Source organism: Zootoca vivipara, chromosome 4, assembly GCF_963506605.1.
Source record: "Zootoca vivipara chromosome 4, rZooViv1.1, whole genome shotgun sequence".
NCBI lineage: Eukaryota > Metazoa > Chordata > Lepidosauria > Squamata > Lacertidae > Zootoca > Zootoca vivipara.
Genome location: NC_083279.1, coordinates 58662355 through 58685991, shown reverse-complemented (window position 1 = coordinate 58685991; position 23637 = coordinate 58662355). Strand labels below are relative to the sequence as shown.

General features: G+C 40.8%; 1 protein-coding gene and 1 long non-coding RNA gene across 2 annotated transcripts in view; both read left to right on the top strand.

Annotated features, from left to right (window-relative positions):
* Nucleotides 1-23637, top strand: part of ROBO1 (roundabout guidance receptor 1) — a 577320-nt gene that overhangs the window by 350496 nt on the left and 203187 nt on the right. The gene's annotated exons all lie outside the window — the stretch shown is intronic.
* Nucleotides 9-12399, top strand: LOC132592001 (uncharacterized). Its single transcript, XR_009557486.1, has 2 exons — nt 9-4214; nt 7456-12399. It is a non-coding gene; the product is annotated as an uncharacterized LOC132592001 (long non-coding RNA).

Sequence of the window (23637 nt, the reverse complement as noted above, 5' to 3'; positions counted from 1 at the left end):
TATTTCTCCTCTTTATCCATCACTGGTAGCCACCTTAGAAGCAGCTGCTTGAGTGGAAGTTTAAACTAAGAGAGTTCATTAGCTTTTAATGTCTGAGCTCAATGTGTACAAATAAGATATTTAGTTAGGTTTGAGTTCAGAAAATTAGCAGTCTGCTAATGTTTATATTCACACAAGCAGATTATGAATATGACTAAGTAAATTAGAATATCTTGTTCAATATCTTGGTCAATAAGCTAATTGTATTCAGCAGTACATATGGCACTGAGCAATTCTGAGCTAAGCAAAGGGGAGAAAAAATGTACAGTAATGACAAATTTCTTAAGTGTTTTAATGAGTAAAAAATGGTTTCAATTACTGTAGTTACAAAATGCTATGAGGTTATCCTTGCACTCTTGCATCTACTGAGGGGTGTTGCAGCCACATGTCTTGTCATTCATTTTAGTGTGCTCACATTGACACACTGTTACAGTTACTAGTTACAGAACTAGCTACTGTAAGTGTACTAGACAGGCCTACAGTTTACTTACATTCTGGCATGTTCTCCACACAGGTATGCACTATTGATCAGCAGGCATGAAATATGCTGGGAGTTGTGCAATTGATAAAGAATACTAAGCAGAAATGTCTTCCTGAAACATTAGCAGAAATAAAAACTTCCCCGTGGCCTTCATGCAGGATAAACAATGCTAAAATTGGGCATGTCCTCATCTTTTCAGTGCCAGTTGGTTATAATGATTCTGTTTACATGTACTTCATACCTTGTACAGGAAGTGCCTAAGAAAATGTTTGATTTCCCCACCTTGTCTGCAAAGCTATATGAATTGGTACAAAACGTGTTTTTTTTAAATGCATGTGCAGTACTGATTGTGTATTTTGTGTAGATTTTAGGGTCATATTGTAAAATTATCAGTTTTGGTACATGGTAGATGTAGTTGTATGTTGGTTTCTTTATACCCTGGGAATTTTGTTGTTAGTTTAGTTTTGTTTGTTTAGTTCAGTATCTGAAATGTCTAATATGTGAATATACTTATTCTCTATTAAATGGCATCAAATTTGATTAAGGACTAAATCAGTGCTAAAGTATTATTACTGCCATTCTACTTCTCAGTTTTTAAGTGTACTTATTACACTCAAAATGAGCCTTCTTGATTAGAAATACAATAAGAGGCTTAATGGTAAGAACTACATATTTATTAAAAACATTAGCACAATGTCATTCCAGTGGAAGAATAGTGATGATGCAATCAGAGAAATCCCCCCTTCTTTCTCAAACACACACACACACACTAAGTAAAGGGAAAAGAAGGAATGGAACTTAGCATGAAAGAGAAGTGGATATCTGCAAGAGAGAAGGGGACATTAATCAGTTTTTCAAGCAAGAAGTGTTGTGGTTTATTGGCATAGGAGATATTCAATTGCCTTGTAAGCTGTAGTTTTTAGGAGCTTTGACAGGAACAAGTTGCACTTTTCCAGTTATGGTGAAAGAAAGGCACTCCGCTGCAGTTATTTAGGCTCCTTGTCATTTGTCTGTTTATACCCCTGTTTGCTCCTCTTTCTCATCTTTAAGTCTCTGTATCAGTGCCTGTTTTCTGGTCTGCCAAACTATAGCCTTGATCCTACAGTTGTATTGGAGTTCCCTCTTCTTGCCTTTGCAATGTCTCTCTCCCCACCTACATACAAGTGCTTCCAGCCACAAGGCTCTCCTGCTCAAATATGTGATGTTTACTTGCCATGGGTCACCTTGTTTATCCCCACAACCCCAAGTCTCCTGGCATGCACAGAAGGAAGGATGGAAGACAGGGAGGGACTTCGGTATGTTACAGGAATAGCCTACAGTGTTCGTAAAGGGTTTTCCTCAATTGCTGTTTCTAAGCTTAAACTGCTGCATAAGTGAAATGAAATGTTTGCCTCCTTTCCAGAATGCAGACAGTTCTTGGAAGACAACCCAGAGAGATTTAGATATCAAACAGCATAAATCTCAACCACTGTCTTTTAATCCTATTGAAACCTGCTCACAATACTGCGTTCCCAAAGTTCTGTGTGCTTGTCAGAAAACATGATGGGCAGGGTTGACTGTGTCATTAACCAATCATTTGGAAATTGTGAGAAATGCAGGAATTCACCCCCCTCCCCAATGTTTCTTATCTTCTCCAAACCAAGGACAGAAGGCTGAAAAGAGTTTCTTGTTATAATGCAGTTAGGAGAAGAGAGCAAAGCTCTCGTTTGTCTTCCTCACTGTAAACTGAGTTATTTGGAGGTTATTAAGAGTACTGTGAGGACGTGGGTAGCGCTGGGGCCTAAACCACTGAGCCTAGGGCTTGAGAATCAGAAGGTCGGCGGTTCAAACACCCGCGACGGGGTGAGCTCCCGTTGTTTGGTCCCAGCTCCTGACCAACTAGCAGTTCGAAAGCAAGTCAAAGTGCAAGTAGATAAAGAGGTACCACTCCTGCGGAAAGGGAAACGGTGTTTCCGTGCGCTGCTCTGGTTTTGCCAGAAGTGGGTTAGTCATGCTGGCTGCATGACCCAGAAGCTGTACGTCGGCTCCCTCGGCCAGTGAGATGAGCGCTGCAACCCCAGAGTCATCCATGACTGGACCTAACGGTCAGGGGTCCCTTTACCTTTACCTTTAAGAGTACTTCTACCTTTACTGAGACCTGTTGTATTGGCAAGTAGAGTTGGTGATGCCTGCTTTCCTTTTGCTTCTGTCTTTTCCCAATTCCCTTTCCCTGAAATTATTTCCTATACTGTATGTATTTCTATGACAGTATTTTTATTTGCAGCTACATATTCTGAACTATATGAGTGAGTATTGAGTGAGTATTGAGTGAACTGTTCATTAGTTATATATTGCTGTTTGTTTGTTTGTTTACAGTATTGTCAGGCTTATTTTCCACCTGACTAAATAGTTTCAGTGAAATCCTGGTTAAGAAAAGATCATAACCTTTTAAAAACTAGATTTAAAGATACACCTTTTGTAGAATGGCCTTTGGAGATTGAAATATGACGCTTGATATTGGGTTAGAATAATTGGGCCATATGTATACAATTTACTTTAATTGTTGAATGAAATGGGATTTTATTGTTGCATCTTTTATGTATTTTACTGATCATAAATCATATTGTGGAAAGCTATATAGAAAAATAAATATTGAAATGGTAGAAAAATAGAAGTATTGTTGGTGTCTGATACAGTGGTTAGAAAATTATGGAAACTGAAAGCAGCTAAATACATTGACTATACTGAAGGAGAGTAATGAAAATAAAATGTGACCTCTAACATTATATGTAATATATGGTTTTGGAAAATCCATATTTTCCAAAATCATAAACAGAACATAGAAGCTGTAATTCTTTGAGGCTCAATAAACACTGTTCTGTATTCCTGCAAGGAATTTTAGCTGCTGTTCCTTCTATTTTGTTGTACACATTTGTTTTTAGTAAACTTTTCTTAGGTTACCTGTCAGACTCACAGCCAGATGTGGCTTTAAGTTGATGGGGCATGCAGCCAACTCCTAAAACATTTTCTGCTGGCAAAGACAATGATAGTATGGAAGGAGAACCCACCCTTAAGAGCTGCCATATGACTACCGAAATCTGCTCAGCTCTTTTCTTGAGTTTCTGAACCCAGCCTTTTGATTACTTGAAATGCACTTAAATTAATTCAGTGTTATTTGTTTTTGTGGAATATAACCAGGTTCAGATTACCATCTACAGGGACATGTTCTCTGGTAGTTAAAGGTCCTATGTAATGTGGTAAAGGGCATGTTCTTGTCAAAACTATGCAGGGCATTTTCCCCTCTATAGAGATCAGTTTTCACAGGGGGGTGAAGCATTGCTTACTTCTCGAAGTCCAGACAAGAATCTAGCAGTGACATAAACACTTTAAGCATACTGCATTTTTTGTATTTGAAATAAGGAAAAGCAAATGCTGTTTGGGTGCAAACACACCAGCCTTTTGAGATTTCTTAAAAGCTTCTCTTTCCATATACACCTCAAACTGTTAGTATTAGAAGAGTGATGTATTGTGACTAACATTTGCTAGAGATGCTTGTTGGGAAAGTTAAATTAGTAAGCTTTAAATATATAACCTTAGGAAGCCTAGCTTAGAACGGTATGGATTGGTTCATAGCAGACAACTGTTTTTAATAAATTTGGTTAAACAGAATGTACATTTGTTCCAGGCTTTCCAAGAAAAGTATGATTCATATAAGGTATTTGTTGTTGTTGTTGTTTAGTCGTTTAGTCGTGTCCGACTCTTCGTGACCCCATGGACCATAGCACGCCAGGCACTCCTGTCTCGCACTGCCTCCCGCAGTTTGGTCAAACTCATGTTCGTAGCTTCGAGAACACTGTCCAACCATCTTGTCCTCTGTCGTCCCCTTCTCCTAGTGCCCTCAATCTTTCCCAACATCAGGGTCTTTTCCAAGGATTCTTCTCTTCTCATGAGGTGGCCAAAGTATTGGAGCCTCAGCTTCACGATCTGTCCTTCCAGGGAGCACTCAGGGCTGATTTCCTTAAGAATGGATAGGTTTGATCTTCTTGCAGTCCATGGGACTCTCAAGAGTCTCCTCCAGCACCATAATTCAAAAGCATCAATTCTTCGGCGATCAGCCTTCTTTATGGTCCAACTCTCACTTCCATACATCACTACTGGGAAAACCATAGCTTTAACTATACGGACCTTTGTCGGCAAGGTGATGTCTCTGCTTTTTAAGATGCTGTCTAGGTTTGTCATTGCTTTTCTCCCAAGAAGCAGGCGTCTTTTAATTTCGTAACTGCTGTCACCATCTGCAGTGATCAAGGAGCCCAAGAAAGTAAAATCTCTCACTGCCTCCATTTCTTCCCCTTCTATTTGCCAGGAGGTGATGGGACCAGTGGCCATGATCTTGGTTTTTTTGATGTTGAGCTTCAGACCATATTTTGTGCTCTCCTCTTTCACCCTCATTAAAAGGTTCTTTAATTCCTCCTCGCTTTCTGCCATCAAGGTTGTGTCATCTGCATATCTGAGGTTGTTGATATTTCTTCCAGCAATCTTAATTCCGGCTTGGGATTCATCTAGTCCAGCCTTTCGCATGATGAATTCTGCATATAAGTTAAATAAGCAGGGAGACAATATACAACCTTGTCGTACTCCTTTCCCAATTTTGAACCAATCAGTTGTTCCATATCCAGTTCTAACTGTAGCTTCTTGTCCCACATAGAGATTTCTCAGGAGACAGATGAGGTGATCAGGCACTCCCATTTCTTTAAGAACTTGCCATAGTTTGCTGTGGTCGACACAGTCAAAGGCTTTTGCATAGTCAATGAAGCAGAAGTAGACGTTTTTCTGGAACTCTCTAGCTTTCTCCATAATCCAGCACATGTTTGCTATTTGGTCTCTGGTTCCTCTGCCCCTTCGAAATCCAGCTTGCACTTCTGGGAGTTCTCGGTCCACATACTGCCTAAGCCTGCCTTGTAGAATTTTAAGCATAACCTTGCTAGCGTGTGAAATGAGCGCAATTGTGCGGTAGTTGGAGCATTCTTTGGCACTGCCCTTCTTTGGAATCGGGATGTAGACTAATCTTCTCCAATCCTCTGGCCATTGCTGAGTTTTCCAAACTTGCTGGCATATTGGGTGTAGCACCTTAACAGCATCATCTTTTAAAATTTTAAACAGTTCAGCTGGAATATCATCACTTCCACTGGCCTTGTTATTAGCAATGCTTTCTAAGGCCCATTTGACTTCACTCTCCAAGATGTCTGGCTCAAGGCCAGCAACCACACTACCTGAGGTGTACGAGACCTCCATATCTTTCTGGTATAATTCCTCTGTGTATTCTTGCCACCTCTTCTTGATGTCTTCTGCTTCTGTTAGGTCCTTACCACTTTTGTCCTTGATTATGGTAATCTTTGTACGAAATGTTCCTTTCATATCTCCAATTTTCTTGAACAGATCTCTGGTTTTCCCCATTCTATTGTTTTCCTCTATTTCTTTGCATTGCTCATTTAAGAAGACCCTCTTGTCTCTCCTTGCTGTTTTTTGGAAATCTGCATTCAGTTTCCTGTATCTTTCCCTGTCTCCCTTGCATTTTGCTTGCCTCCTCTCCTCCGCTATTTGTAAGGCCTCGTTGGACAGCCATTTTGCTTTCTTGCATTTCCTTTTCCTTGGGATGGTTTTCATTGCTGCCTCCTGTATAATGTTACGAGCCTCCATCCATAGTTCTTCAGGCACTCTGTCCACCAAATCTAAATCCTTAAACCTGTTCCTCACTTCCACTGTGTATTCATAAGGGATTTGATTCAGATTGTATCTTACTGGCCCAGTGGTTTTTCCTACTTTCTTCAGTTTAAGCTGGAATTTTGCTATAAGAAGCTGATGATCTGAGTTACAGTCAGCTCCAGGTCTTGTTTTTGCTGACTGTATAGAGCTTCTCCATCTTTGGCTGCAGAGAATATAATCAATCTAATTTCGATGCTGTCCATTTGGTGATATCCATGTGTAGAGTCGTCTCTTGTGTTGTTGGAAGAGAGTGTTTGTGATGACCAGCTTGTTCTCTTGACAGAACTCTATTAGCCTTTGCCCTGCTTCATTTTGAACTCCAAGGCCAAACTTGCCAGTTGTTCCTTTTATCTCTTGATTCCCTACTTTAGCATTCCAGTCCCCTGTAATGAGAAGAACATCCTTCTTTGGTGTCATTTCTAGAAGGTGTTGTAGGTCTTCATAGAATTGGTCAATTTCATTTTCTTCAGCACCGGTAGTTGGTGCATAAACTTGGATTACTGTGATGTTAAAAGGTCTGCCTTGGATTCGTATTGAGATCATTCTGTCATTTTTGAGATTGCATCCCATTACAGCTTTTGCCACTCTTTTGTTGACTATGAGGGCCACTCCATTTCTGCTACAGGATTCTTGCCCACAGTAGTAGATATGATAGTCATCCGAACTGAATTCGCCCATTCCCTTCCATTTTAGTTCACTGATGCCCAGGATGTCGATATTTATTCTTGTCATCTCATTTTTGACCACATCCAGCTTACCTCCACTCATGGTTCTTACATTCCAGGTTCCTATGCAATATTTTTCTTTACAGCATCGGACTTTCCTTTCGCTTCCAGACATATCCGCAACTGAGCGTCCTTTCGGCTTTGGCCCAGCCGCTTCATCAGCTCTGAATCTACTTGTACTTGTCCTCCGCTCTTCCTCAGTAGCATGTTGGACGCCTTCCGACCTGAGGGGCTCATCTTCCAGCGTCATAACTTTTATATGCCTGTTGTCTTTGTCCATGGAGTTTTCTTGGCAGGGATACTGGAGTGGCTTGCCAGTTCCTTCTCCAGGTGGATCACGTTTAGTCAAAACTCTCCACTATGACCTGTCCATCTTGGGTGGCCCTGCATGGCATAGCTCATAGCTTCTCTGAGTTATTCAAGCCCCTTCGCCACGACAAGGCATTGATCCATGAAGGGGCATATAAGGTATACCGGAAGGATATAGGACAGTAGAGGCCTCTAGATGTTGCTGGTCTGCACTTCCTGTCATTTTTGACACTTGGCCAAGATGACTGAGTCTGATGGAAGGATCACAGATTAGTCACCCTTGAAATAAACAGTTCAAATAAATATTATTTTGGTGTTGAGATTTATGATTATCTCCTAAAGATTCCCCCCCCATCAATCATGTTTAGTATGTTTTCTTAGTAAAAGTTATTGTTGTTGTGTAACTTCTTACCCAATCACATAATCTTCATATTTTGAAATGGAATCGCTACCCTTAACATACTGTCTTGAGGAGAGCTGTGTTTTAAAAGCTCTTTGCTCAGAAAGTGCCAAGATTAAAAGGACTGTATGGTGCCACTCTGGTCCATAAAAGCAGCAGATGATCATTCATTCACTATAGTTGAGTGTGACTTGCATCCTCTGGCCATGACCTTCAAAACTGGCTTCAGGATGCATATTTGGTACTGTGCACAAAGATCTCCATTCTACTCAAATGGTAGCTGCTGTTAGCTTGGCATTCAGATATGTAGAATGGTGACATGTGTTTTAATCTGTTTTTATTGTTCTTATTTTTGAATGTTTTAAATAGTTTTTAACCCTTTTTACGGATAATTTTACTGTTTCATTCATTTTGTAAAGCACTTTGAGGTTTTTTGTTTGTTTGTTTACTGTCAACCAGATTATAAATTGTATGAAATAAATTCAGCACTAGCTCATCTCTTCCCAGGATAGAGAAAAAGTGGCTTCTGTAGCAAGCCTTTCTTTCTCGAATTGGTGATCATATCTGGCAGTACTTTGTTTTGAGAATGCATGCAGCACTTTTTCAACAGATGGGGACAACACAGGTGAAGGTAATTTTTATTACAACACTACTGTAATCTGTTAGAGTAGATTTCAAAGCAGGTTTTTTTACTTTTCTTTTCGGAGCAAACTTCAGGCATGGGGAAAATATGTTTTCTGAAGCTGTACCTAGAAGCAGTAGCATTAAAAGGTGGTTGAGGCATTTAAAGGTTTAACTGAACAGCTGTTCATAAGCACTTAAAAAAAACTTTCCTATTTTCTGTTTGCTGTAAACTGAGTATTACTGTATCACAGCTATAAGAGCAGTTGGTATCTTGAGTTACTAGATGCCTGTTTTAGGCTTTTAAAAATGAGATGACATTTAAAATCTTACTTCCTGTGCAATAAGATAACATTTTTTGTATGAGCTTGCTGTTTTGCAAGGCAGTATATACAGTATTTCAAAAAAGCATATGGTTATATTAGCATTTTATATTCCTAGAAATGTTGGAGATTTCAAGTAATGTCATTTGCTACTTTAGCCAGCAGCACAACAGATTATCACTGAGTGTCATTTAGCAGAAGATTTGGTCTAGGCTTTCGGGTTTTCTGATTAATTCTGGGATGATTTTCTGGGATGAGCAGAAAACAGGGCAAAAAGAAATCCTGTAAACTAGTAGCAAACACCTTCTGTCTGTGTGTGCCTTTATGTAGCCAGACCCACACTATTCATACACACAAAACGGACGTATCCACAGGTGTGAGTGAACTCCAATGTTTGCAGAAGTATAACAAATCCTTAGGCCCCCCCCCCCAGAAGCAAGTCAATGAAGATTGAACATACTGAGGATGTGTGTGAAAACAGGAGGAATTAAATTGACTACCCTGGAAGAGGATACTGTAAATCTAGCTTACTGGAACACTTGTTACAAATACCTTGGACCTAGAGAAAATCCTCCTAATTTTCTTTCCCATTCCCAGGTATCATTTTTCATGGAGGGTGTAATGTTGTTCATCTTCTCACTGGGCCCTTGGAAAGGAACAAGGCTGGCATTGGCCTGGATAGAGTCAAAAGGAACACAAAAATAAAACCACAGCTAGGAAGGACCTATAATTCTGCAGTGACGATTCTTACGTTCCAGCCTTTCATAGACACTACTGCCTTTCATAGATACCTCTTTCCCAAAGTATAAAAAACCATTAACTCTGCCATGTGTACATGAACACACTACAACCAAAATAGAAATTTTAAACCTTATTCAGTATTTGTCATATATTGTTGTGTTTTATTTTAGGAATGATTCATGTAGGAAGATTGAAGTGTAGTAAGGCTCTGAGTCACTCAGAAATGTTTGAGCAGAAATTTGGGGCAGTATGTGAAACAGCATAATCCTTCTTTCTTTCTTTTTGGTTGTTTGGTCCAGAATGCAAAAGGGTTCATATTGCTACTAACACTTAGGAGATGAGACACTAGCCAAGATATTTACGGTACCTTAGTCTGGAGTTTATTACATCGAAATAGCTGAAATTCTTGCAGCTGTGTAAAAAAAGGAAGAAAATGCCAGATAAATGGGGATATCATATATTTTGAGTACTTTACCCAAAGCCGCCAGAGACGGAAAGCAACCAAGTTCCCTTTCCTCCTGGCATGAGGAAGTGGAGTACATAATCTAGTCCAGCTGCACTGATTTGCTGTAGTGTTCTGTTGCATAGGTTAGTATGCAACAGAACGTAGTATGTTCTGTTAGTATGGTTAGTATTTTTTGTACTTTTCTAGCTGTATTACAGGCTCAGTTAGGTGCTAGGTTTAAGAGTATTTTAAAATTTAGAATGTAAACCCTGAAACAAGTTTTGTCTGGGGGGGGGGGACATAGAACTTATCTGTAGATATTTAAAGTAGAGCTAAAGACAAAGACAGATTCAACAGTTCCTGGTTCTGCCCAGGAGGATAGATCAGAACCAGAGTGTTAATAATAACCAGATGCTGGTGAATAACTTTGCACAATCGTGTGCCAACAAGCCTCTTACTGGTATTGTTCTGAAGTGCTAATGTTGGTGTTCTGTCAGAAGCAGAATATGTTTCCAGTGCAGCTAGTATGACCCCTGTCTTGTTTCCAGTGCAGCTAGTGTGCCCCCTGTCTTGTACACTGTTGATTGTGGAAATGTGCTCTTCCTCATGCGGATTCCAGTCTGAAGGCTTATACCATGCTAATTGATTAGCTATCAGGGTCTGCCAAACAGTTAACTGCTATCAACTAATTATGACTGAGACCCCAAATAAAAAAAAGATCACTTAGGAGATGATGGGAGGCAGGTTTAATTATTAAGATAACGTCTCTTTCCCATGGGAGTGTGGGGAGAGAGATGAGGATAATTTCTTACCAGGCTTCACATTCTTTGCAACTATCCACCGATTGATACTACATCAGCTACATTGATACTGATTAAAAAAGAGGCAGCTTTTTTCTTATTTTCCCTGACCGTCTGCTATATATGGCATATTTAAATAATGAACTACTTGTTCAATAACACTAACTGTGTGAGGGTCTGACAAGTCACCAACATTATCTGAGTTCTTTGGCATGACCATGATCTTATTAGAACCAGAAACTTGGTATATGGTGTGCTCTTCTAACTCGTTTTGCAAAATATGCCCCCCCCCCGAGTTGTCCTTTTAATCTTACTGAACATGCTTGGGCTTCTGTTACAGCTTGACCAGACACAGCATTACGGTATTGCCAGTACTGTTTTCTAAGACATTTCTTCCTGCCTCTAGAAAACTAGCCAGGAATTCCTTCAGCTTTGAGCCAATGCTTAAAGAGGCACCAATGTTGGTTTCCAGTTAAGATATGTGAAAGTATGTGTATAGACAACTCATCATAAACAGTATTGTGGATTTAATTGCTTGAATTCTACGCCAAGTCATTAGGTGATTGAAGGCATGCCTATTTTACATGCCAGCTCCATTCCATTCAGCTCATAACAAAAGCTTAGTATATTGACTAGTCATAGTTGCCTTTAGTAAAACTAAGTGCTCAAGTTATCTCAGCTGGGCCCCGAGGCTTCTAGAATTAGCAGATAAACATATATACAGTACATATTACCCTTCTCCATATGTCTCTAGTGCATGTGTTCCCCCCCCCCCCTGAAAAAGGCTCATTGTCTGGATATCATGTCCTATTATATGTTCACTACCTAATTGACTGGCAAACTCTCACTCCAAAACCTTGCCTAAGAAAGAGACATTTGTAACTAGGCAGTAGTTACTATAATCCAAAGAATGCCCAATGAAGTTATATTCAGATGTGGCCTTTGCATCCACGTTCTTGAAGTAGTCAGGGCCATCTCTTCTGCCAAAGAGCCATTTATAATATCCTGAACCCAGGCAGACAGTCCCTCATTACTAGAAATTATAAGTTGTGGAAAGCAAAGGTGCTTACAACAGATAGGTCAGACCCCCCCCCCAAGTTCCTTGTTCACCTCCTGTTGTGCCTACAATAGAGGCTAATCATGCAATACTAGCTTAAATGAAACACTGGCCATTTTCTGGATGTACCTATTTAAAAATGTGGCATCTAGTCCAATGTGAGTGATTTTGTCTTTAAGGTGATTATTAAATATCTGGCCTCCAATGGTTCCCTCAACTTCACATGGCTCGAGCTGAAGTAGGTTCTGAGCCAACTGTCTAGGTTCTGAGCCACTCTATCTCCTCCTAACCTGTTTTATTGGTTTGAGATCTCTAAACCAAAGAGCCAAGCAAGCTTTACAGTGTGGGAGATGGCACTTAGGAGCTACTAAGTTTATTGCTTTGGCCATCTTTTCATTTTACAAAGTGACCAAAGCATTGCCAGAATTGCCAAGCATACCTACCAGAAACACATCAGTAAAATCATCCAACCTACAGAAGTACATGTCTTTCTGAAAAAAGTCAAGATGACCTCTGCAAAGATAAGTCCCTTTTCATGAACCATTTGGGTTCTTTGAGAGTTCTGTCCTAGGCTCATTGTTGTTCAATGTCTTTCTAAATGACTTGGCATGGGGCGCATCTGGCTTACTAGCAGTACATATGAAAAGGATCTAGGGGTCTTGGTGGACCACAAGCTTAACATGAGTCAACAGTGTGTTGCAGCAGCAGCAGCAGCAGCAGCAGCAAAAAAAAAAAAAGCTAATGCTATTATAGGTTGCATCAACAAGAAGTATAGTGTCCAGATCAAAGGAAGTAATAATACCACTATTCTGCTTTAGTCAGACACATGGAATACTGTGTCCAATTCTGGGCACCACAATTTAAGAAGGATGTTGACAAGCTGGAATGTGTGCAGAGGAGGGTAACCAAGATGATCAGGGGTCTGGAAACTAAGCCTTATGAGGAGTGCTTGAAGGAGCTGGGTATGTTTAGCATGGGTATGGAAAATAGGAGACTGAGAGGAGATATGATAGCCATCTTCAAATATCTTAAGGGCTGTCACATGGATAAGGGAGCATGCTTGTTTTCTCCCACTCTGGAGGGTAGGACTCAAACCAATGGCTTCAGGTTGATTCCAACTAAAGATTCGGAAAAACGTTCTGACAGTAAGAGCTGTTCAGCAGTGGAACAAACACCCACAAGAGTAGTGGACTCTCCTTCCTTGGAGGTTTTTAAACAGAAGTTGGATGGTCATCTCTCATGGATGCTTTAGCTGTGATTCCTGCATAGCAGGGGGTTGGACTAGATGACTGTTGGGGTCCCTTCCAACTCTGTGATGCTATGATTCTATAATTCTATGAAGTCTTCCCCAGCCAGGTACTCTCTAGGTATTCACAGTGTACAAACTATGGTATTGATTACAACAAGATGCATTGGTGGCCATTGACTAGATGACTTGAAAATGGGTTTAGACATTCATGAAAGGTAAGGCTGTGAATGACTGCTAGTCATAACATCTATATACTACCCCCAGGTTCAGAGACAATTTGATGGAATGTCAGTTACTGGAAAACCACAGTGGGAATGGATTACTCTCTTAATGTCCTGCATGTGATCTTCCCAGAGGCATCTGTTTGGTCACTGGCAAAGGGGAGGCTGGAGTAGGTAGAGCTCTTTTTAGGTTCTTTAATTTAAGATTGTGCTTGAGGGCTTTTCTTTTATTTGTCTTGGACATTTTTTCTTCTAAATTTGTGCTGGCATTGCAAAGGATAATTTAGGGTCATGTCACACAGGTGATAAAAAATATGGTTTTAGAGGTTTACACAGGCATTTCCCTCAAGAAAATAAAAAACCTAAAAGACCTTGGACACTGAGGGTCACTCATTTTGATTTCATCATCTTTATAACAATCACGTTGCTCAGTAAGCTAGCTTTCTGTTTTTGTGTCCAGATAATTCAGATGGCAATCATCTGACCTAACTTGGATCCAGCATGTAAATTGCTTTCAGCTGATTGCATTGCATGTTAAATGAAATTTAATTTAAAAGTCCCCTTTCACCATTGTAGTGGATACATGTCTACGTCATCTGTTAAGCAGTGCATAGTCAGCATATGGTTGTTCCTCTTCTATTTAAGCTGTTTTCTCTTGAGAAAGGGAAATTCCCTCCAGACCAGACAGACATCTGCTGGCTCTCTTACCAGTAAAGCCACAGAAGAGTTATCTTTCCTGTGATTAAAAGAAATAACGTCTGGGTTGGGTTTTTGTTTTGTTTTGTTTTTTTAGTTTTTGTTCAATTAATCAAAGATTAAACCCATGTGGTACTCGAGGAAACTGAGCTTCTTTGTGTTTCACCTACTCCTAGGGATGCCAAGGATGAAATACAAGATTTTACTGACATAATTTTGTAATGCAGAAGTATAAAATATCTGCATGAGGATTTTTTTTAAGCTTCATAGTCCAGTAACCAATTATAAAATAAAAACATACACTTCTCAGTGCCCTCCCCTCCCAAAAACATGACACAAGAAAGGGTGGTGGAATAAGGGAGCACTAATAGTGCTGGTATTCAAGCACAACTTTTTTGTTCAGATATCTGTTAGTGTGTGGATATTTTCTTTTTAAAACATTTCCAGATGCTAAATCACCCCGTTTTTCCAACATTCTCTGTTTGCATTCAGTGTTTTCAAATAACAGTGTTACAATTCATTTAATGTGGATCTTAAACCCTGCCTATGATAAGCAAGACTCTGAGTTCGTTTTTGTTTTTAAAATTCTTCACATAAACAATGTCTTGCCACAATCACTATTAAGTATGGGTTGTGTTTAAATGCATGTATATCCTTCCATCTCTTATCCATTCTGACTTAAAACCAAGGAAACAGGATTCATTTTGTCTTTCAGTTCTACTGAGGCTATGAGCTGAACATTTCATAAAAATCAGGATGGCAGTAATTAAACTGATTCTCTGAATACCAGACTGCTTTTAGACTTCATCTGTCACTAGTAGGAGACTCAATACAGACTATTTATTGGAGGAGAACTTGTTTGGCTCCAGCTTTTTTAGTCAAATTGGGTGTTACAATAGTATCTGTCTTGGTTTTGATATGGAATCGCCTTAAAGATAGCTTGCTTTGTATATACTGTTCTATGATATCCACCCAGGACAATTTGTTTATTCAGCTGAGCATAGTGCATTACTGCTTCAATGTGCAAGCTAACACCCCCTCACACACACACTAAAGAGTTGGAAGCTTGGATTTTTATTTAGTTGTAATACCTGTTGAGGCTGAAAATTCACTAGCGCAGCATTTCTGATAGGCAGTCAAATAACATCTGCTTAAAACCTCAAATGAAAGAGAAGCCACCATTCCGAGCTGAGAGTCAGGACTTCTTTTCCAGATGCCCTCTGGAATCTTTAATCTTTGTTGACCTCCTTTGGACTTGATCCATTTATAAAGATGTTGAACAATTATTGACCCAGGTCTGAACCCATGTCACTTCCCTCTAAGTTGATGAGGAGCCATTGATGAGTACCCTTTAGTACAGGGATGCCCAAACTTTTTTCAAAGAGGGCCATATTTGATGAAGTGAACGTGTATGAGGGCTGCCTGAAGTGGTTGAACTTTTTTTTTTTTACTATTTCCCCCTAGAGTGGTTGAGCTTTTTTTTTTTTAGGATTGAAGTTGCTTAGCTTTTTTTAGGATTTTACTCTGGGACATATACTGCCATGGGGGCTGGACTTTGGACATGTCTGCTTTAATAGGTAGGGCCCTTTAGCCATCTAACAGTTTGCCTGCAATAATGTTGTGGGGGTCTTGTTGAAAGCCTTGTAGAAATCAATATATGCTGTGATCATATTATCTCCCGGGATAGTAACACTATCAAAAAAAGAAGATCTGGTGAAACTGATGCTGGCTCTTTATAATCAGTATTATTTTCCAAATGTGCATAGATTTGCTGACTTATAGATCTAGGTAGGTAGCCGTGTTGGTCTGACGTAGTCGAAACAAAAATAAAAAAAATTCCTTCCAGTAGCACCTTAGAGACCAACTAAGCTTGTCATTGGCATGAGCATTCATGTGCATGCACACTTTTTCAAATATCTGAAGAACTATCTGAAGAAGTGTCATGCACACAAAAGCTCATACCAGTGACAAACTTAGTTGGTCTCTAAGGTGCCACTGGAAGGATTTTTTTAAAAAATTCTTATAGATCTGTTGCATAACCTTTATAGGTAATGATTTCAGGGCTGCTTTGAACTTTCTTTAAGAAGAAGAAGAAGTCAGTCTGTACCCCCCCCCCCAGAAAGTAAGTTATGAAGAAAGATATTCAAGTACTTCTAATTGATTTTTGTGGGATAAGCCAGCCTGGCTTTTCATTCCTTTCAATGTTCATAACTGTGAGTGAAGTTTGAGCTGTGATTAGTGAGTGAGTTATTTGGACATCAGGCAATAGAAATCCTTGGAGTCCTAAGGATCTTCTGCTTCTCCTTCTCCTTCCTGCTTCCCTTGTTCCTGCTTTTGTCTCATTTTCTAGTCCTTGAAGCCTCTTAATTTGCCCTTCCTTGTTTCCTAGACATCAGTATGCATCTTTCCTGTGTTGGGTTTATTGAAATTAGGTACCTCTAGAAGTTATTCTTTGCAAATACTACTGCACAATATGTGTGGGTGGATGTTAATGGCAAATGCAAAATGATAAAACATTGGAAAGCAGCTTATGCATGTCCCCTGCTATGCAGGAGCAAATGACCAGGTTCTCATTAAGAATTCACTGTACTGTATAGTAAAGTACAGTACAATGCTATTCATGTCTGCTCAGAAGTAAGAGTTTGTTTAATAGGGGTTACCACTGGGTAACTGAGTAGTCTTTGCAGCCTAATCTTTGGTGTAGGGTGGGCATTGGGGAAAAGCAGGCTTCTTTGAAAGCTGTAAGCAGGCAGAAATCCAATGTTTGGATAATAGTGCTGTGGCAAGAACATACTAGCAGGTTGCACAGAGGCTGCAGATAGTGCTATAACAGAAACCTATGGGGAGATTGCAGTTTTTATTTTACATTTATGTACTGCCCTTTTGTCAATTTACTCAAGCTGAAATGAATTAAAAATACTAAAGCAAAAAAGATTGGAAAGGCAAAACCATCAATAGCTAAGATGTCACAAGTCTGCTTCTTGGGAGAAAAGCAATGACAAACCTAGACAGCATCTTAAAAAGCAGAGACATCACCTTGCCGACAAAGGTCCGTATAGTTAAAGCTATGGTTTTCCCAGTAGTGATGTATGGAAGTGAGAGTTGGATCATAAAGAAGGCTGATCGCCGAAGAATTGATGCTTTTGAATTATGGTGCTGGAGGAGACTCTTGAGAGTCCCATGGACTGCAAGAAGATCAAACCTATCCATTCTTAAGGAAATCAGCCCTGAGTGCTCCTTGGAAGGACAGATCGTGAAGCTGAGGCTCCAATACTTTGGCCACCTCATGAGAAGAGAAGAATCCTTGGAAAAGACCCTGATGTTGGGAAAGATTGAGGGCACTAGGAGAAGGGGACGACAGAGGACAAGATGGTTGGACAGTGTTCTCGAAGCTACGAACATGAGTTTGACCAAACTGCGGGAGGCAGTGCAAGACAGGAGTGCCTGGCGTGCTATGGTCCATGGGGTCACGAAGAGTCGGACACGACTAAACGACTAAACAACAACACAAGTCATTGGTGCTGATGGCATGAGCTAGGCTTTTCTTCCTGTTAAAGCCACCATGTGAGTGGAGAAGCATGTATATTTACAATAGCTTGAGACTATCCGATCAGTGCACATGATATATGAAACTCTACACTTTGTCTATTATTGCATGTTGTGTTTTGGAAGCAAGCAAATGCATTCTTATTTCATCAGGAATGTGGCATTTAATCAGAGGGACAAATTTGAAGTTATATTCATGACTTTCATCCATTTTAAGATGAGTTTTAATTAAGAGTTTCTGGATTTGTGTTATGTTTACACTTTCCTTGCAATTCTATCTTTATGGAATCTGTTGGTCTAAGTGCTTCCATAAGCAAAATTGTTCAATTCATTTATTTCCATTTTTAGTTTCCCTTCGTGTCCAGAGGGTACCTGAATACATTAAAGTGGTCTAAACTGACCTCTAGATAGGTTCTAGATATAATTCAATACTTTCATGAAATCAGAATACTTTATTCTGAACTTATACTGACCATACTGAATGTGGGTCAAAAGTAAAAAGTAAGTGTAGAATTTTGATAAATGGGGAACAGGTTATATGGCTTTAGGATTAGCTGACACTACAGTTTTATTATGGGCTTATAGGAGACGTATGCATGCATACAAGAAGGAGTGAAAGAAAAAGGCAAAGTAAGAGTGGAGAATATGCAAGTAAAAAAAAACTTTAATCTAGTGTATTCACATTAAAGTTCATTCTACTGGATAGGAGCCATAGTTATGGGTGGAGGCATGGAGAGTCTTAAATTTAAGTAATTCATAAGTTACAATCAAGTCTTGGGTTGACTTCCTGCTTGGTATGGGTTTCTCAATGCTATTTCTTGGAAGTAAAAATACAACATATACTTTCTAAGGTGTGGACTGGACAATTTCATAGTTTTTTACAAACTTTGAAGATACATACGTACTAATTTTAACTTCTTACTAGAGTTATTTTCAGTGTGTGATTTTCTCTGCCACTGTAGTTTTGATGGCATTCACTACTGGTAGAAGTGAATGTATTTACTTCTACCATTTAATTTGACTTTGGGTTGAGTCTTCTGTTGTCTTTACCAACATTTTTGTTTACAATTATGCGCATGCGCGAAGCGCGCAGAACCTGGAAGTAAACACTTTCGGGTCCGCTGCGTTCTTATCCTGAAAGTACGTAACCCGCAGCGTGCTTAACCCGAGGTATGACTGTATGTCAATTTTCCCCCATCCTCATCTCATTATTCTTTCCCTATGTCTTTTAAGATTCTAATTCTGAGGGCAGGGACTGTCTTAACACTGACATTGGTAAGCTGGTCAGTTAGCCCCTGGCGATAGCTTGATGTTTACTAAACTGGGTTCCCCCCCCAAAAAATGACCCTGTATTTTTTGAATTTTATTGACATGGATGCTACATTTATGTTGTATTTTATGCTGTTTTTAAAGTTGCTTTTAATTAATGTTTATATTTGCTGTTAGCCCCCCTGAGCCCAGTTTTCAAATCCGGAAGGATGGGGTATTTATTTTATTTATTTATATGTTTATTCAGATTTGTTAATAAAGGTTTTAAACGGAACTGAACAACTTGTCAACATGCAGGAAAATTCTGGTCTAGAGACTCCATGTAGGAGCCAGAGTTCTGAGAAATAAGTCAACAAAAAAAATAGGTATTACTTAATACTGCCTTTGTGCATTTCACTTTTTCACCTATTGTTTAATGAGATCTGTCAGATCAAAAGTTCCTTTGAGTTTCAATAACTGAAAGCAATAATGGTGAAATACGTCTGAAGCAAGCACATGATTTAATTTGGAAACTTTTTGGATAGGGAAGTTGTAAAAGCAATGCGAACAACTCGTCCTTTGTTCACAGAAGTACAGAAATGCTTTTGGTCAATTTGCAAAACCACAGCAATTAGTTGAAAATGAAGTCATGCATTGTTTTCTCATGAATAATTTTACGCTTAGGTCTGACCTATTTTCATAGGGAAAGGAATATTAATATTTTAGGGTATTTTGTTTAAACAAACAGAGTCCTGAGTGACTTTTCTGACACTTTGTAGATACAGGTGCAGATTAAGGCTTGTTTTTAAAATGTCTGCTTTTGGCGTCCAAGATAGTATAGCAAGCTAGTTCATAAGGGCTTTACCTTTTTAGCTTGTCGTTACCTGTAGTAATCCTTTGAGATAGGGGAGAGCTACACCAATATAAAGTAAAGGATTTTGTGATTGGCCCATTATTTTTCTTTTAAATCCAAACCCCATATTAGGGCAGTACTTTGAGTAGGCTAAAACTGCCATAAAATAGTGTTCAAATTCTCTAGAACTAGTAAACAAAGTAAAGACAGGGGGGGCGGGGAGAGAAGCTTGGCTGGTGGTGAAACCAAGGTGTCTGCATCAGTCAGAAGCATACAGGTTCCTTGGTATGTAGTTTTCATATTATCAAAGTTGGAGATAAAGTTTAGGCTAGATCATTATTTTGTAGACCAAAGTGCCAGTATCTTCTATGGTTCCCACAATTGTTTTATGGAAATATCTCTTCAAAAATCCACAGTGCGTGAGAGTGCTCTTCCTGCTCTGTTCCATTTTCACTGACTTAACCTCTCTTACATTTAATATGCCCTTTTAAAGATGCTCACATTTCACTGGATGCCAGGAGTGTCCACCCTCCCTCTCAGGGTTGCCATACATCCGGATTTCCCTGGACGTATCCGGAACACTGCAGTCGGAAGCAGTGTCTGGGCGGACATCGCTAAAATCCGAACGTATGTCAACCCATGTTGGCAGTTTCGGTTTGGGCGATCTTCCTTCAAAATAGCCAAATAGCCATTTTGTTTTGCAAATTTGCCCAAAGAGCTCAACAACTTTTCCGCCCGGATTTTCATTGTTTGAAATATGGCACCCCTACTCCATCCCGTCTGTTCTAAGTGGAGGAGAGAGGTGCAATAACTTTTCTCTGTGAGTGAGTATGGCAGTGGCTGAGGAAGGAGGGACATTGCTGCAGCATTTTGTGGTCCAGTTTTTTCTTCTTGTCTTTTACACGTGACAGCAATTTGGTGTTAAGCCTCCACACCTCCATTTTGTGACTGGGCCCATCGTACTTTCTCAGATGTGTCCACACTGACTCAAAAAGTGATCATTGGGCTACATGGTTAACAAAGCAAAAGTGTGTGTGTGTGTGTGTGTGTGAGTGAGAGAGAGAATTAAAAATGTGGCTAGCAATGAAACCACAGTCAAAGTTTCTAGATAAATATATAGTGCATTGGAGCATAAATGCCCTGATCAAGTAAAGCAGGTTGTGCTTCGAGCCCCAAAACACCCTCCCCAATATAAATGAAAACAAAGTGACAAAGCATTAAATTTAAATGTTTTTGGGCATAATTTTGGCCACAACTTTATTAAAATATACCAAGTGTAGAGGCCCGGGACCTCTAAACTATGGCTATTCATGGACCTTAAGGTCCTCTGCGGGGCATACCAGGAGAGGTGGTCCCGTAAATTTGAGGGCCCTAAGCCACAAAGAATAGAATGGCAATAGGGTGATAACAAGGACACTTAATGATAGCTGCAAATGTATTTATTTTATCCTGAAAGCAAAATCATAGAGATTCATAATATCTCTAATTTTCTCTCAAGGTAGCACCTAGGTATGTAATTGTATTTGTTAGGCATAGATATAAGTTGAAATTCAGAAAATGTTAACATGCAAAAATATTCTCAATAGGATGTTGCTGATAAGTGTCTCTAAATCATACTCTGAAACTCTAATTTATAGATGTTTGTGGCAAATCTTGCTGAGCAGCCACTTATAACTTTTATTTTTTGTAATATCAACTCTGTTTTGTAACTTGCTTTTGAAGCAGGATCTTCAAAGCAGATTTGGATATGGCACAGAAACTGACTGCTTAAAAAAGATTAAAGATACATAATGTGAATTATTGGATTATGGTTTATCGGACTTAGTATCGGACACTTTTACAAAAACCATCTGACTGTTATGTGGCACAAAGATCGAGTATTTCAAATGTTTACACTACCTGTGGTATTGGCATGAACCATGTAGAGAAAGTGCTTGTTATTTATAAACCAATATAATGTGGGGCTAAGCTTACCTACATATATTAGCTTTACTAAGAATACTGAACATTTAAAGAAGATGCTAACCTAATTTCATGCTCATTTTATCAAAATCTGGAAAATTATTGAGTGACATATAGAAAAAGCAAATAAATATTTTAATATTGCAAAATAATTTCAGATAGCTGTTTAGAATAAATATGATGTACATCATTCCTATGCATACACAGCTAAAAAAGCCAATGCAATTCTGGGCTGCATCAATAGGAGTATAGCATCTAGATCAAGGGAAGTAATAGTACCACTGTATTCTGCTCTGGTCAGACCTCACCTGGAGTACTGTGTCCAGTTCTGGGCACCACAGTTCAAGAAGGATACTGACAAGCTGGAACGTGTCCAGAAGAGGGCAACGAAAATGGTCAAAGGCCTGGAAACGATGCCTTATGAGGAACGGCTTAGGGAGCTGGGTATGTTTAGCCTGGAGAAGAGAAGGTTAAGGGGTGATATGATAGCGATGTTCAAATATATAAAAGGATGTCATATAGAGGAGGGAGAAAGGTTGTTTTCTGCTGCTCCAGAGAAGCGGACATGGAGCAATGGATTCAAACTAAAAGAAAGAAGATTCCACCTAAACATTAGAAAGAACTTCCTAACAGTAAGACCTTCTTTGGAGGTCTTTAAGCAGAGGCTTGACAGGCATATGTCAAGAATGCTTTTGTGGTGTTTCCTGTTCGGCAGGGGGTTGGACTGGATGACCTTTGTGGTCTCTTCCAACTCTACGATTCTACGATTCTATGAATTTATGTAATTGAGCCAGTGTGGCATAGTGGAAGATCAGATTTCAAATCCTTACTCAGCCATGAGTACTTACCGTGTTTCCCCTTTTTTAAGACACCGTCTTATAACTTTTTTTCCTCAAAAAAACACAAGGTGTCTTATTTTCAGGGGATGTCTTAATTTTTTATTAGGTTTTTATTTTATTTTATTACGGTACCTTCTGTTGCTCGTTGGTCTTATAAGGCAGACAGGAAGGGTGGAATTTGCAGAGACTGGCTCTCGGAACACAGGAAGGGAGGAAAGTGTAGTCGGTACCTTATGACAGGCCGCTGGCTCGGGGCGCTGCTTGGCGCTGCAGCAGCTGCCGGTTCCGGGTGCCAAGGCCATGCAGCCCACAACATTCCGGCGGGGCAGAAGGGGGCCAGCAGCGCTCCCGTCACCGTCCGTTCGGTGCCGAAGCCGCGGCCTGAACCTGCGCACGCGGGAACCGGGCAGGTCCCGCGCCAGGGTAGCTTGGTGCTTGGGACGCGCCGTGAGCGGGTGTGTGAAGCGATGGCGCGAGGCTCCCCCAGCTCCAGCCTAGGCAGGGATTTTGCTAAGGCGAAGCCTTCAAGGAGCCAGGCTTGGGCGGCTGGCTGGCGGGGGCTCGATCGCACAGCGGCTGAGGAGGCAGGGCGGGAGTGGGGTGGAATCTGAAATGGCCCAGTCGTGGGTGGCAAGGCGGATTGGGAGCGGGGCGAGACGTTGCCGGCTAAGCTGCTGGGCTGCTCCGGCACAACATGGCTTTGAGGGAGGGGCGTGATGGCTTCCGCGGGGGTCAGCGGGGCCCTCGGCAGCTGCGCTTCTCACGCTTCCTCTGTGTGGAAGGTGGTGCTGCAGAGCCCAAGGCGGGAGCTGGGAGAGCCTCTCCGAAGAACTGTTCTCCCGCGCTTAAACAGAAAGAGCTCAGGCGGACCAAACCAAAGGTCCCTCCAGTCCAGCACCTTGTTTTTAAAAGCGGCTAGAAAAAAAAGCCGTCCGTTGCTCCAGAGGCGCGGAAGGGGCAAGCAGCGCTCCCGCCGCCACCCATTGCCCCGGCGGCACGGAAGGGCCCGCACGCCTCCCGTTGCCGCTCAGCCTTGGGCCATGCAGCCCACGACACTCCAGAGGCACGGAAGGGGCAAACAGCGCTCCCGCCGCCACCCATTGCCCCGGCGGCACGGAAGGGCCCGCACGCCTCCCGTTGCCGCTCAGCCTTGGGCCATGCATCCCACGACGCTCTAGAGGAGTGGAAGGGGCCAGCAGCGCTCCCGCCTCCATCCGTTGCCCTGGCGGCACGGAAGGGCCAGCGGGCCTCCCGTCGCCGCTCAGCCTTGGGCCATGCAGCCCACAATGCTCCAGAGGCGCGGAAGGGGCCAGCAGCGCTCCCGACGCCGGGGGGTTTCC